The sequence below is a fragment of the Cavia porcellus genome, unplaced genomic scaffold (assembly GCF_034190915.1).
Source record: "Cavia porcellus strain 051 isolate PalLab524CR breed Dunkin Hartley unplaced genomic scaffold, mCavPor4.1 scaffold_2, whole genome shotgun sequence".
Classification (NCBI taxonomy): domain Eukaryota; kingdom Metazoa; phylum Chordata; class Mammalia; order Rodentia; family Caviidae; genus Cavia; species Cavia porcellus.
The window spans coordinates 15,388,375-15,402,490 of NW_026947485.1; the positions used below are offsets into that span (position 1 = coordinate 15,388,375).

General features: G+C 34.0%; 1 protein-coding gene and 1 non-coding gene across 4 annotated transcripts in view; one reads left to right on the plus strand and one right to left on the minus strand.

Moving 5' to 3' along the window:
- Immp2l (inner mitochondrial membrane peptidase subunit 2) overlaps window positions 1–14,116 on the minus strand; it is an 878,014-nt gene that overhangs the window by 418,544 nt on the left and 445,354 nt on the right. The window lies entirely within an intron of this gene.
- LOC111756893 (small nucleolar RNA SNORA29) lies at window positions 5,561–5,699 on the plus strand. The gene has a single exon (XR_002791279.1). It is a non-coding gene; the product is annotated as a small nucleolar RNA SNORA29 (small nucleolar RNA).

A 14,116-nucleotide genomic window follows, 5' to 3' on the forward strand; every position in this document is an offset into this window, starting at 1 on the left:
ATTGAGAGTTTTATTCATTTTTACCAAAAAACCTACCACAATGTTATAAAATAAATGTAGTTTTGTACAAAGAAAAGCACTCTGAGATAATAGAAAATTTTGCTAATAAGCTGTAGTTTTTAAATGCAAGATACTTATCTCTACAAAACTACATGACTTCCATGTTAATTGCAGTTGTGCCTCCTAACAGGTGTTTAACTTTTCTAACAATAGCTTGATGCATATTATCAGTGTGTCACTGGCCTGTAAACATTTCCACCACTGTAGTCAAATCAATTTATTTGTTACTATTAGACATTTGTTTCGTGACCACCTTGACAGATTCTAATTAAATCCTAGCTGTTTTTGACAATGTGGAAGGTAATTGTTATGAACTCTTTAAAATGAAAGGACAAACTGTGTTAATTTCAACACAACCAAATGTAGAACTCGCTAATTTAGTGTATTTCCAAAACACACATTTTACAACCTGATGAATCACTATCACACAGACATTGACATTAGAATTCATCAGCAAGACATGCTCATACATCATGAAAGGTTTCAGCACCACTGACAGAGCTCTTTGGAGCTCAGCTATTTGTCAAAAATACATGGGCTGAAATATGACCTATTAGGTTGCGAGTATTGTATAGATCAGCAAGAAGTTGAGCAGATATCTTCTGCGTTTCTTTTAAACTTATCTTCATGAAAAACAATCACAAACATATCATACAGCTGAGAATGCATTTCCAACTACCTATCTCCTATGAAAATTGTTATGAAACAAGCTGCCAAGACATCAGAGGAAAATATTTTTAATAAAAAGAATGGTATTTCATATATTGCCTCCTAAACCTCAGCTAAATTTAAGTAATGGTCAGAGTACACAAAACATACAATTTTCTTACAATAAACAAAACTGTAAAGTTGATACCTTTATGAATGCCAATTGATCAACCTATATGGAGAAAGGTGCCCTTCACAAAAATGATTTTTAAGAATTATGTATTTTCTAGTTTACACTACAAAACAAAATTTCCATTTTGTGAAAAGAAGTCCAATTGAATGCAAAAATACAGTCACACACTGTATAAATAAGTTTCAATCAACAACAGATTGCAGATGCAAAACTATTCTCACAAGACTACAATGGAGCTGAAAAATTCTCAGCTCATGATGTCCTAACTGTCCTAACATCATAGCACAGTGCATTCTTTATCTGATGATTCTGATATAAACAAACCTACTGTGTTATCTGCTGTATAAAACTATAGCACATACAATTATATGCAGAAAATAATACTTGGTAAAGGCAACAAATGATTATATTAATGATTTATATATGTAATATGCTTTGTTAGTATTTTAGGATACAGTCACACTTATAGTTTATTATAAAACAATACTCATGTTATGCTGGAAATAGCCTCATATAGCTCGTGTTTACCATGGATCTAGATTGAATCAAGGCCACATGAGGAGGCCTATACCACTAGGGTTTGCTTAAGTACATTATATGATGCTCACACAATACTGAAGTCAACTGATGATGCATTTCTCAAAACAAAACATATCCTTTACCTAGGCATGACTGCATATGAAAACAGTGTGGAGTAAAATGTAACAGCAATATACTATCACTTTCCTAGGAAAAAAATGAAACAGATCTCAGTTTTTACTCTATTTAAACAGAAAGTCTTTAATCCAAACTATGAATAGTGAAGCAAAATTTGGAAACAAAATTTTATCTTTTATTTATTTTTAAGAAATACCAATTTTAAGGCTATTAGTCATTGGAAAAACAGGATTAAACAAAACAAATCCCCTCTACTCACCTAATGGCTTACATCTTACTGAATTTTATTCTGGTTCTTTTTTTTAAAAATTTTATTTTAAAGAAAAAAACTAAAACAAACTTCCATAACAAGATAATAGGAGGTAACAATGGTTAATATATTGGTTATTGTTATCATCAGAATAGTTCTCAGAATACAGATATAGGCATGAAAGAATTGTTCACACAACATTAGCACAACTTTTCTATTAAATGAACTAAGAGAAATTAGTAATATAATTATCAAGGAAAAGAATCTGGGATGGGGAAATGGAGAAAAGAGGGAAATAAAAAGGCATATATATTTATCATTTCCTTTATCAATGTTTTTGTACAAATTGAGTATGAACTGTGATACTTAGTAAAGTCTCAGCCTTGCTTCATAATTTCACAGAATGGTAACACTCAGAAAATCACAGGATTTTTTTTCTTGGTCTAAATGTTTTACTCATAGAACTATGTTAAAGTAAAAATGTTGAATTTATTTTTGATTTCTATTTACATATTAAAAATAGCCTAATGCTATCCTTAAAGTTATTAAATTAAGAGGCTCACCTACTTACTTTAAGTTCTCATAAGAAAAACACAAATAACTGCCACATTTCTCCTATTTCAAACTCAGACTCTGATCACCCAAGAAAGTAGGAAATTAAATTCAAAAAGTAACATAACATTGAAAAACATTCATCTTTTCAAGAATAAGAATCATTTTGCCCTGCCCATACTCTTATAAGATTTTTCTACTGTCTATGAAAGAAAACTTTAAAACTCTTACTAAATGGAACCACATTTCACTGGACTCTATTTAATTCATTTAAAATCAAAGTGATATGTCAGACACATAAAATGAAAATTTAAAATAACAATTTAAAAGTACATATTGATTAAAAGGAAAATTTCCAATAAATTATTTCTGACACTCTCAAAATATTAGGAAAATTTTTCTGATTGCACTTGTCACTATTAATGATATCTTAATCTTCACCCCAGTGTTGACTTTCCAGGAGAATGGGGCATAATTAATAGATACTGAGGTCTGGCCCATAAATTCCTGATCCAATATTAGTTTTTAAATTTTTCAAGATAAATTTCAACCCATAATTAAAGGATTTTGTGAAGGATAGGATCGCCACAGATATGTCTACACTGTATGTCCAATTTGGGATAAGTTAAGCAGAGAAAAGTACAGTTATATAATTTTTCATACCTGGTCCTATAGCTCTACTTTGATGATATCTTTACTAATACATCAATAACCAGATTATTGCTTGAGGGAACTAGCACTGTAGTGGAATGCAATGGATATGCTTACAATCAAGTGGTATGAATACTGTGGAGTTCTAGAAACAGAAAGAACTTGATCCCAGTGTCAATACAATAGTGACTGCATTTATGCATTTATTTGAAAAGTTACAACTTTATTTTAAAGATAAACATGACCTAGTTTTACTTTATTCCTCTGATTCAAGGGAAAAATATAAATAATACTTTTACACAGGAAATCAGAGTTAATAGTTATAAACCATGTATCCCATAATGAGAAAAAAGCATTAAAAGAGAAATTTTAAAGACTATTCTAGAAAAATATAAACTACTTCCAAAACATGGCCTAATGATTTCATTAATGATACATGTATGTGTTCATGAAGTGAGTAGTAAGTACAGTATTTTCAGCTGAGAAGATACATTATAAAATAAGAACACAACTCCTTTTTATTCCTGTTAAGAAGGTACGGACCCATAGAGATATAAACTTACCTATTTTAACTCAATATTTCACAGGACACTTGATTCATCTTTGAAATAAGCTACATGGCATATAACAACTAAAGCATTAGGAACCTCATAGAAAATCAATAGGATTTCTTTTAAATTGCAAAATGAGATCTTCAAGTAAGAAATCAATTCAGTCCTAATATCATTTATGACTTAAATGTATCATGAAGTCAACCAGCAAAAAAACACAGCAAAAAACATTGTGATGGACCTCAGTAAGCCTTTTAGAAGAATGAACTATAATTATATTAGGAGAACTCACAGTACTTTGTGTGTTTATGGTTATCTTTTCTAAGTCTGCTATATCTTTGGAACACTAACAGTATTATGTGACCATTGTAAGAAAAATCCAGCTTCTCATTAAAACATATGATTCAGTGCCCGGGGTTATTGATTCAAAATCCAATTGTGATACCCACTTATAATGTTTATCAACCTCTGGAACAAACAACAGAGTAAGCTGGAGACATAAATTGACCTTCTTAAACCTCACACTGAGAGAATTTGAGAGTAATATAATGACCTTCCTATTCCTAGCAGTATAATCCTCAAGGCTGGTAAAAGAAAGAAACGGTTCCTAAAACTACCGATATGCCATGATTAAAGCAATAGAGCCAAACACACCCAAACAGTTGTTCAAAAAGTATTACAGTAAATTGAAATTCATTGTCAAGACTGGGATAAAGGTCAGAACCTCTGCTAAATACCCTTAAATAATGGTTACAGAAAAGATCTTTCCTGTCTCTAAAATAGCTAAAAGCCTGTAACCTTCCCATGCCTGTATTCTAGTCAGTTAATATAAACCAACATCCACTATGTAACTTTCATATCAAGGCATTCATTTTACTAGTGTTTTCAAACACACACACACACACACACACACACACACACACACACACACATGTATTCATGAACTGACAGAACTACATAATGCCAACAAGGCAATTGGAACTTTTGAATTTAAAAAGTTCTGCCCAAGAAATATCAAAAATTAAAAAATAGTAGGGAACAAAACATTCCTTTTGTACTAAATAATTCTTTTCTATATAAGTCAATGGAAATTAAATAACTATAGCAGAAAAAAAGAACTACATAAAAAATAACTATGAGGAGCAAAAGGAATTAGGCTTCTTTTCAATGGACAACGAGTATCAGCATAGGTCTAGTATTAAAGTGACAATGCAATATTTGAGATATTTTCCTGGCACATAAAATCCATGATATTTAATAAATATATTGTTAACATATTACATTTGAATAGATATGCACTCATATTTACTTTAGTGGAAAACTAAAAACAAGAAAACAGGAGGGAAGAAAGAAAGGAAGGAAGGAAAAAAGGAAGGAAGGAAGGAAGGAAGGAAGGAAGGAAAGAAAATATGAGGGAAGGGAAAAATGAAATGATTAAATGCTAATTTATGCCTGGATAACAATTTCTGATGGTCTTAGAAAAGTCCCCTGAAAGTCTCAGAAAAAAAAGAAGAAAGAAAAAACATTTTCAAAACCATCATGTATCATCTAACTATGTGGCAGAAATACCGGTAGTTTTTATACCTTTCTTATATATGGGCATATGTATGACACTTATACCTAAATAGGTTGTTTATATACAAATTCATATATCTGCACATACATGTAATTACAACTCAATGAATTCAATCCCCATACCCTCATTTTAACATTCCTGCTTTAATATATTAATCTCAGAGAAATTAAATGATTTTTCCCTAACACAGAGCAAAATGACGAAGAAACACAACAACTATGAGAAATAAAAACACATAGATACTCTATAAGCTTGTTATAGTCTGCAAAAATAATTAACTGAATTGCACATTAGTTCTAGATGATTTGGGGGTAGGGAACAACCATCAGTAATACACTAGATTTATTCATTGTTCCTATTACCACCTAAAGATTCCCTTTAGTGTGTTCCTATATAAGATTCTTACATAAGTTTAGTATCAGGTTCCCATTTGACTACCACATTTTCTCCTGTGATAGATTTTAGTGGCTATGCTTATGGGAGAGATGAAAGTTGCCATGATCTGAAGAGGGAGGACTTTTCAGTGCCCTCCTCCTATATGGAATGGCTGAACAGAAGAAAAAAAAAAGTTTAGTATCAGGAATTGGGGCTAAAAGACTCTTTTATGACAATATTGAGCAAAAGACAAAGAGCATTGGTTTATCAAAAGACATTTGTTCGAAATAATAATATCTACACATATTTTTATAGATAAAAAATTTTAAGTGGGTATATTCACCAAATATCCAGTAGGTGCAAGGCTAGAAACTTTTCAGTACTTTTCTCTGCTTTTATTTCTCTCTGTATACCCACTTTACAGTTCCAATATATACAGTGGTACCTCATTTCATGAATACTTTCATTTGTAAACAATTTTGTTCACAACAGAAATGTTTGGCAAAATTTTGTTTTTGCTGGCAAACTGCATCAGTTGACAATCACAACTGCCACAATCTTCCTCACACATACACAAAAGTGGCCATCTTTTCCAAAATTATAGAACAAGTTAAGTTCATGAACCAAGGTACCACTGTTTAAAGTTACCTTAATTTTGTTACAGAAAAACACAGGGTGGTAAATCGTCTGGAAAACCTGCTTTCCAACACGTTCATCATGCACAACTTGATGTTAGAAGGCTCAGCCTGCATAAAGAGTAAAGTTGAGAAAACAAAAACTTCTTCCTTTCGACCCACTGCCACCAACCCCACTCTGTGAGTACTGGTACCACCGACACCAGAGCTCCAGAACACTGGAGTACCTTCACACCACCAGCTCACAAGTCATCACGCTCTGACGGAGTTTGACTTTGTCAGCTACCATAATTCACTGCAAACCTTAGGCACTCAGAAGAACTACTTCATGAACACTGTAGTTCTAGAGAATAAAATTATTTCATATATGCGATATGCGTTGGACCTTAAAATAACATGTGATTAAAACCTACAGGGTACTGTATGGCAAGGTTCCCATCCATACTAGCCATGAAAAGAAACAAGGTGGTTCTTAAAAACAAACACACATTTGGGGCTGGAGGCATCCTCGGTGGTAGAGCATTTGCCTACCATCTGCGGGCTCCTGGATCCTACCACTCGGCAACACAAAGCAAAGCAAAACCCTTATCAATAGGTTAGGGACATTTTATGATATTAAATTGGCACAAAGAGATAATTTTATGTCTACAAAAGTTCTTTGCTATTCAAAAGTATTAATTTTTACTTGCAGCTATTTGAAAGTTACTATGCCAAGCAATGTTCTCACCCCAAATGATACACTCCTGCTAGATTGTAGTTGCTGTTGTTTTTTCAATGAATCATGTGTTTTTTTAATGAATCAATGGTAGTCCTTCTTCCAAGGGGTAAGATTTGGAAAACAGAAGCAGAATGTTTTAAGCAAGGAGACAAAGAGTGGCCCATGTTATCCACACATGCATTTTATTCATTCACTGTTGAGGAGCTACTATATATGAGGCATAATAATAGCTATAAAGATTCAAGATTGACTGTGATAAATATCTTCAGACATCACAAAACTTAGAGTGAAAAGTCACAGATAAACAAATGAATATGGCAGAGTATTGTAATTATGAAAACTATAGAAACAATTTACACATATTTGGGATACAGAGTATTCAAAAGGGCCTGATCATTATACATCTCCTAATTACAGGGCAGAGAAATATTGGGAGCAGACTAGAGATAGACTGAAGAATTTTAATAAGATAGCATATGAATGACTGGAAAGAAGTACTGAGGGAGAGAAGATCAGGCATTGCTAGAGATTTATAATAGGGAGATGCCCAGAGTCAGCTTGTAAGCCAAGTTTATCTGTTGACAAACATGGCAGAAATTACTATCCCAGTGGAAAACGACCATGCCAAGACTAACATAACAGGAATTATTTTCTGTATTTCAATCCTCTCTTACAATCTATATACTTCAGCCACCATCTCTCATTTGATCCACCATAGCTAGGAATAGAAAAGGAAACAAAAAATAGACACAGGCATAAGCGATGCTCCATCTTAAGCTTCCCGTAAGCCGAAGCCACACAAAGGCACACACTCAGCACCTCGCAGGCCCACACTCAGAGACACACGTCCTTTATCTTCAGCGTGACAGTAGTGTAGTATTTGTAAATAAATGGAAGAGATTCTAGATATCCTGGGGAGTTTTTGTTTGTTTGGTTGTTTCTTAACTAGTGTTTTGGCTTTGATTTGGGTGTTTTTATGCCAGAGATTGAACCCACGTCCTGGTGCACGCTATGTAAGTTCTCTACTACTAAGCCACATCCCTTCTTATTAAAAACAAAATCAAAAACAAAAACTCCAAATGCAGTGTAAAACGTAGGCTATGTCTTTAAACTTAAATTTGTCTAGTTCTATTTCCTATGTCAATTGTATTGATCTTTCCAAAGTTTCATGTATATGTTATAAGGTTTTAACAAATACGCAAATATACAAACAGATCCAGGAAAACCAAAAAAAATGTAGCACATCTCATTTCTCTGGACTATATTTTTATGTAACATCAGACATACTTTTAACTACCTAGATCACCTAGATATCCCTTTCTTCAAATAGTATTTAAAAATTATCTTCTAGCATGTATCCAATTGGGACCTTGTATCAAAACATCTTAAAATAGGACAGAGAATATGCAGAGGTACTGACCCACATAAATCAGACACTCACGTTGGATTTTCTAGTTTTCCACCACCATGTTCTCTTAAGAATAGTTTACGAGGAGACCAGGGGATGGACAATGGGAAAGGGTAAAACAGGTCAAGGGCAGGACTGAGTGGAGAGAATAAGTACAATAAATATATGTCATGTATAGGAACTTAACATCAATGTAAGATAAACATTATGTGCCACAAACATGAGCTGATTAATAATATCAGTAAGAATGAAAAGGGAAAAAGAGGAATTAGAGGAGGGAAGAAGGGGGAAGGGATGAAGAGGGGATTTAGAAAAAGAGGAATCATGTATCATGCACATGTGTCGCTCCCCAAGATGATTATGTAATGCACTGCAAACACGTACTAATAGAAAAATTCAGCACAGTTACACTATTCTAAAGCATGCCCCCTAAGCCCCGTGCACTCAAAGGCTAAGCTTGTGGAAGGAGACTGGATTATGGAGATGTCACAGGTAGGAGGTAGAGCCAGGTGCGGGAAGGTCACTTGGGTTGTGACCTGGAAGTTACACCTCCTTCCTGGCTCCTCCCTTCTCTCTCTGACTCCCAGCCACCATAATGCTGCAGCTATATCCCCTCCACGATACCCCTCTGCCATGCCATTTCTGCCCTGGAGAAATGGCAGCTATGAATCAGCTATGAACTGTGACCATGAACCAAAATAATCCTCTTCTTTCAGTTGAGTGTTGGGCACTGTGTCTCAGATACAAGAAAGCAACTAAGACAAATATGTTATTTCATAATATAAAATAATTTTGATACCAGTTTATCTTATTACCAAAGTAACATGTAACATACAAAGTAACATGTAACATACAAAGTAACATGGCTATACAAAATTACGTACAGAAAAGAGGGCCTTGTACTGTGCCTTTCATTTACTCTTAGAAAATCCTGCCATTTGGCGTCTGACAAAATTTATAATTTTGTCTGTGCCTTCCTTATTCAAAACAAAGCCTGCGCATACCTTAAGAATGATACCAAAGACTTCCGATCTCAGAATGAAAGCAGACTTTATCCTGTCATTTTCCAACCTAGCACTCAGGACCCCAGTGACATGACCAACAGATACACCACCCTCTACTAGCTCAGTCCTTTGGATGTCAGTCCTTTACATTTTTTCTAATCTTCAGCAGTAAACAAATTTTTCCCTCTCATATTAATCTGAGATACTTGCTTCTTTCTAATCCTCAACAGTTCTTTAAAATGAGCTCTTTAAAATGAGAAAAATGAATTAATCTCTGTTGATAGGCTGTATGTAGGTAGTCATATGAGTTACTGCCTATGCCAGTTGTTATAATATTTAAGTCGCAATAAAGGAACCAATACCCTAAAAGCAATCCACATCGCTTTTCCTGAACATCATTGAAGTCATTTAAGTCCCTCTTGAAATGTAGTACCAGGGACTGAAGGCGATCCTCCAGTTGTGCTCATTTTCAGCCTTTTATTAGGCTGGAGAGTAATGTGAATAAATTTCCACACTGTTTTCCAGGGGAGGCACAGCCAAGTCTACAACAAGAAGGGTAATTACACTTGATGCCACAAGATACAGTTAACTGTGTCATCGGTATCAATAGCAGTAGAGTATGTTCTATCGAGAATGCCATACATCTTAACTCCAAATAAGAGTCTATCAATAATCATATTTTATATTATAGGTGAAAAATAGGTTACAGAAGTTTTAAATAATTTACCAGAACCGGGATAGCATGGTAACAATACTGATGGACAGTAAGGAGGCAGGTTTGGTTTCCATGTGGAAACAAAACAAAACAAAACACCTGACAGGCTGTTAGTTTTCTAACACCTACTGTAGACCTTGAAAATTTTCACATATACCAAATGACCTCTTAGACAACGGTCAGCAGCAGACAGCAGAGCAGGTCCTGTAACAGCTTAATTAGTGCCAGCAATTAACCTCTAGGCAGAGAAAGCAGAATCTCTCCAGCTAAAATTTATATTTCATTGACTGTGTACTTTCAAGAGTTCAACCTAACACAAACTAAGAAGTGGGAAAGAGAAACAGAACAATGCTACGCTACTGACAGCATTTTTATTAGAGAAACTCATAAAGTTACAAGGCTGACAGTGACAATTAGAAAGACAATTGTGGGCCTGGGATTTAGCTTGGTGGTGCATGTGCTTGCTTGGTAAAGTGAAGGTCATGAGTTCGATCCTGGGTACCAAGAAAAGAGAGACAATCTCAGGCACTAGAGAAGAGAGTTGGGAAGAGCCATTCCCTGTGACCACACATCCTGGTTATTTTACTGTTTAACTTACAAGAGTCAAACTCCATCAAGGGATAAGGTACTGTGAGGCAGAGTGCAGATCAGAATAATTAGTGCTTGTATTTATTTTGGCACGTGTAAACCTGGTAAGCTATTGTCCATGTTAATGTAAATACAATAATGTTTAGCACATACATATGTTTCATGAAAATGAAATGCTCAGTTTTATTACTGTACAATGTACACTGACATTTTCTATCTGCTTTGTTTTGGTTTTTATTTTGTTTTGTGTTTTGTTAATACTAACTTCATAACCTTGTAACCAATTTCAGTAACTACTCAGAGTCTTGACCAACCGCTTGAAAATCCTGAGGATCTATTGGTACAAATCACGGTGAGAAATAAAACAAATTCATAAAATGACTGTGGAATCCCTATTCAACACCTCTTTTTGAAATGATTAATTCAAAGCCTAATATTGTTTCTGTTTGACACCAGGACAAATAAGGAAGTTAGAAGAGGGGAAAATGGTAATTATTGTGAAGGCAAAGAGGAAATCAGCATGTTACATAGATATGGGGCCAATAACTTGTACAAAACGTTGTGCTGGAATTACAACTCAAATCTGTGTAACTATGAAGCCCATATTTTTATGACAAGTTAAAGAATGGTCTACCAGGGTTTTGTAAATGTGTCTAAAAATGTATCTGTCTTAAAATGCAGTATCATAATAAATCTTCAAAATGTTATTTTGGTTACACTATATGTAACTTTTAAACTATTAAATCAGTAATGCTTTCCTGTGTTGCATCTAAAGAAAGAAGTAATGTACAATGGTCCTCCCCACCCCCCAACAAAGGACTATATTCCAAGACAACTAGGATGCATGAAACTGGGGATGACATCAAACCTTTTTATGGGGTTCTATTTTTTTATTTAAAAACATACCTATGAAAAAATTTAAGTTTGTAAGTCAGTTACAGCAAAAGATTAACAATAATAGCTAACAATAAAATAGAACAATTATAAAATTATATTAAGTTATACAAATATGCCTTGTCTGGTCTATAAAGGAGTTATATTATACTCACTTTTCATCTTATAATGAGATGATACAATGTCTAAATGATGAGGTGAAGAGAGGTAAATGATGTAATCATTGCAACTTGCTGTTAGGCTCCTTCATGGGGATTAATTTAACATAAGCACTGCTATACAAGGATAGTCAGTGTGGGAAGGGTAGTGTTTATAGCATGGATACACTATTGCGATGATTAGTGCACTTGGTAGAATAAAGCAGAACAGTACAAGGTTTTGTCACACCCTCCAGAAGAGCATACAATTAAAAATTTATGAATTATTTATTCCTAGGATTTTCAATTTAATAGTTTGGGAGTACAGTTAATCATGAAAAAATGAAACCATGGAGAGCAAAACTAAAGCAAGAGGTTTTGCCATACATACCTATGGTATGGATTAATTTATGTATTAAGTATAGTAAAAGATTAAATGACAACATAATACAATATAATAATTATAATGAGATACAGTAATAACTGGCTATTTGAAGTCTGTGAATTCTTTATTCCCGGAATGTTTTAATAGTTTGGAACTGCAGTTGACTGTGTTAATAGTTCACTTCAAAACCACAAAAAGTGAAGTCACAAGTAAAGGTAAACTACTGCATGTCTTCGTAGGGGACTCAACAGGCAGACATGTATACATCTAGAAATATACTTCTATATATTGGAATATTACAAAAGTATTGAGGATCAGTTTACTTTCTAGTGGGAAAGGGGTGGATGCAATTGGTGGTAAATTTCCTCCACTCTAGTTCTTTGATATTATAGTGGTAAAACTAAAACATATTAAAATTAGTTTTCAAGAAAATCCCTTGTATATATAATTTATATGAATTAGCATGCTAAAAGAACAATTTAAAAATGGTCTTTTCTGTTTGAAGTACAGAATTTTTAAATCAGTATTTACTTCCTTGATGATAATTTTCTTCACCATTTCAAGTAAAATACATTAAACCACAATCATGATGTTCCATTATGTAAAATAAAACTTACACAAAGCATAGGCATGAGTCAAATACGTAGTGATCGGACTTGTTTGCTGTTGTTTCAGGCTTTTAGAACACATTGCTCAAAGTAAGAAAAGGCAAATGTACTCAAGCTTGATAAGCCAACACACTGAGCAAATGATAGGGAAAAAAATTTTATTTGAGAAGTAAAGGATCAAATTGCAAATGCAATGTTCTGAATAACAAAAACTCAGCTTCAAAAGCAGTTTAAGTCCTTAAAACTAAACATATTTCAACAACTTTACCTAAGAGGAACAGAAGTAGTGTACCTTTGTGAGAATTTTAGTATGAGAGAGTTAAGAAACTACACCTTTAAAAACCTCACTCAGTTGGAATACAGATAAACTCCCTACACATTTGCATAAACCTACTTCAAACTACAATAAAGGTGTTCTGTTCCTTCTTTTCAATATATTTAGCAAATGCAGATAATGTTACATTGCCTAGAGTAATCTTGATGCTTTTGTTCTACTGGAAGAAACAAGATACCCTTTAGCTAAGGTTTTCTGCTGCTTTTGTCTGTTCAGCACTAGCACAAGTAGGTGACAGTCTCATAAAGAAAACAACCAAAGGCGCTGGCTTCTCCAGGGGCTTGGCATCCCTCCAGCTCTGACACTCCCTGCCCTACATTAACTCCTGGGGCCACAGGATCAAAGTGAGAAGGAAAGAGTGTGCCTTTTTCTTTAGTTTTGATAGCTACCTTTTTATTACATGGGCAGTATAATTCACTGTTTCTTGTATAACTGCTTAACCCATTTTAAATTTTAATAGCCATCCAGTGACAAACAAATGGCATCACTTGTTCTATGTTAGGTATAACTTATAGATAAAACCTTGCAAAGTGACTCTCAATAAATCAACATAGTCCTGGAAGCACAGTGAAAGCACAGCTGAAAAGATTAGAGATAATGCTTTACAAATGTATGCTGCAATTTTTTATTTTAACTCAGCCGAAGTCACACTTGGTTCTCATGAACCTAAAAGTATAATTATTTGTTTTCCCTACCAAAAACAAAAACAAAAAAATCCCAGAAATTAGGCATTTGCTTGAAATAGTCTGCTAATTGTGTGCCTCCAAGTGACATAACTTACTTGTAAAACTTTTTAAGGCAAAAGAGAATGGCCTGTATCTATTTTCCAGAAAGGAAAAATACTGAACATTATTATGTACTCAAAGACTACAAGTATAGCAGAAAACGCCATACTGCTAATGTTTATTATTTGACATGACTTTTGTCGTTTTTGTTTTTTAAGACAGGGTCTCACAATGTAATTCAGGCTCCCTGTGAACTGACTAATGTATCTACGCTGGCACAGAACTCACAGTAATTCTCCTGTCTCTGGCTCTGGAGTGCTAGTATTACAGGTGTGTGCAACCTTATCCAGCTTTGACATGATTTTAAAAATCTTTTCTATTGATTGTTCCCTTTAAAAATTTGTATTGGCTGCTGTGAGAATAAATGAACAAATTAATATGATGTCCATTTG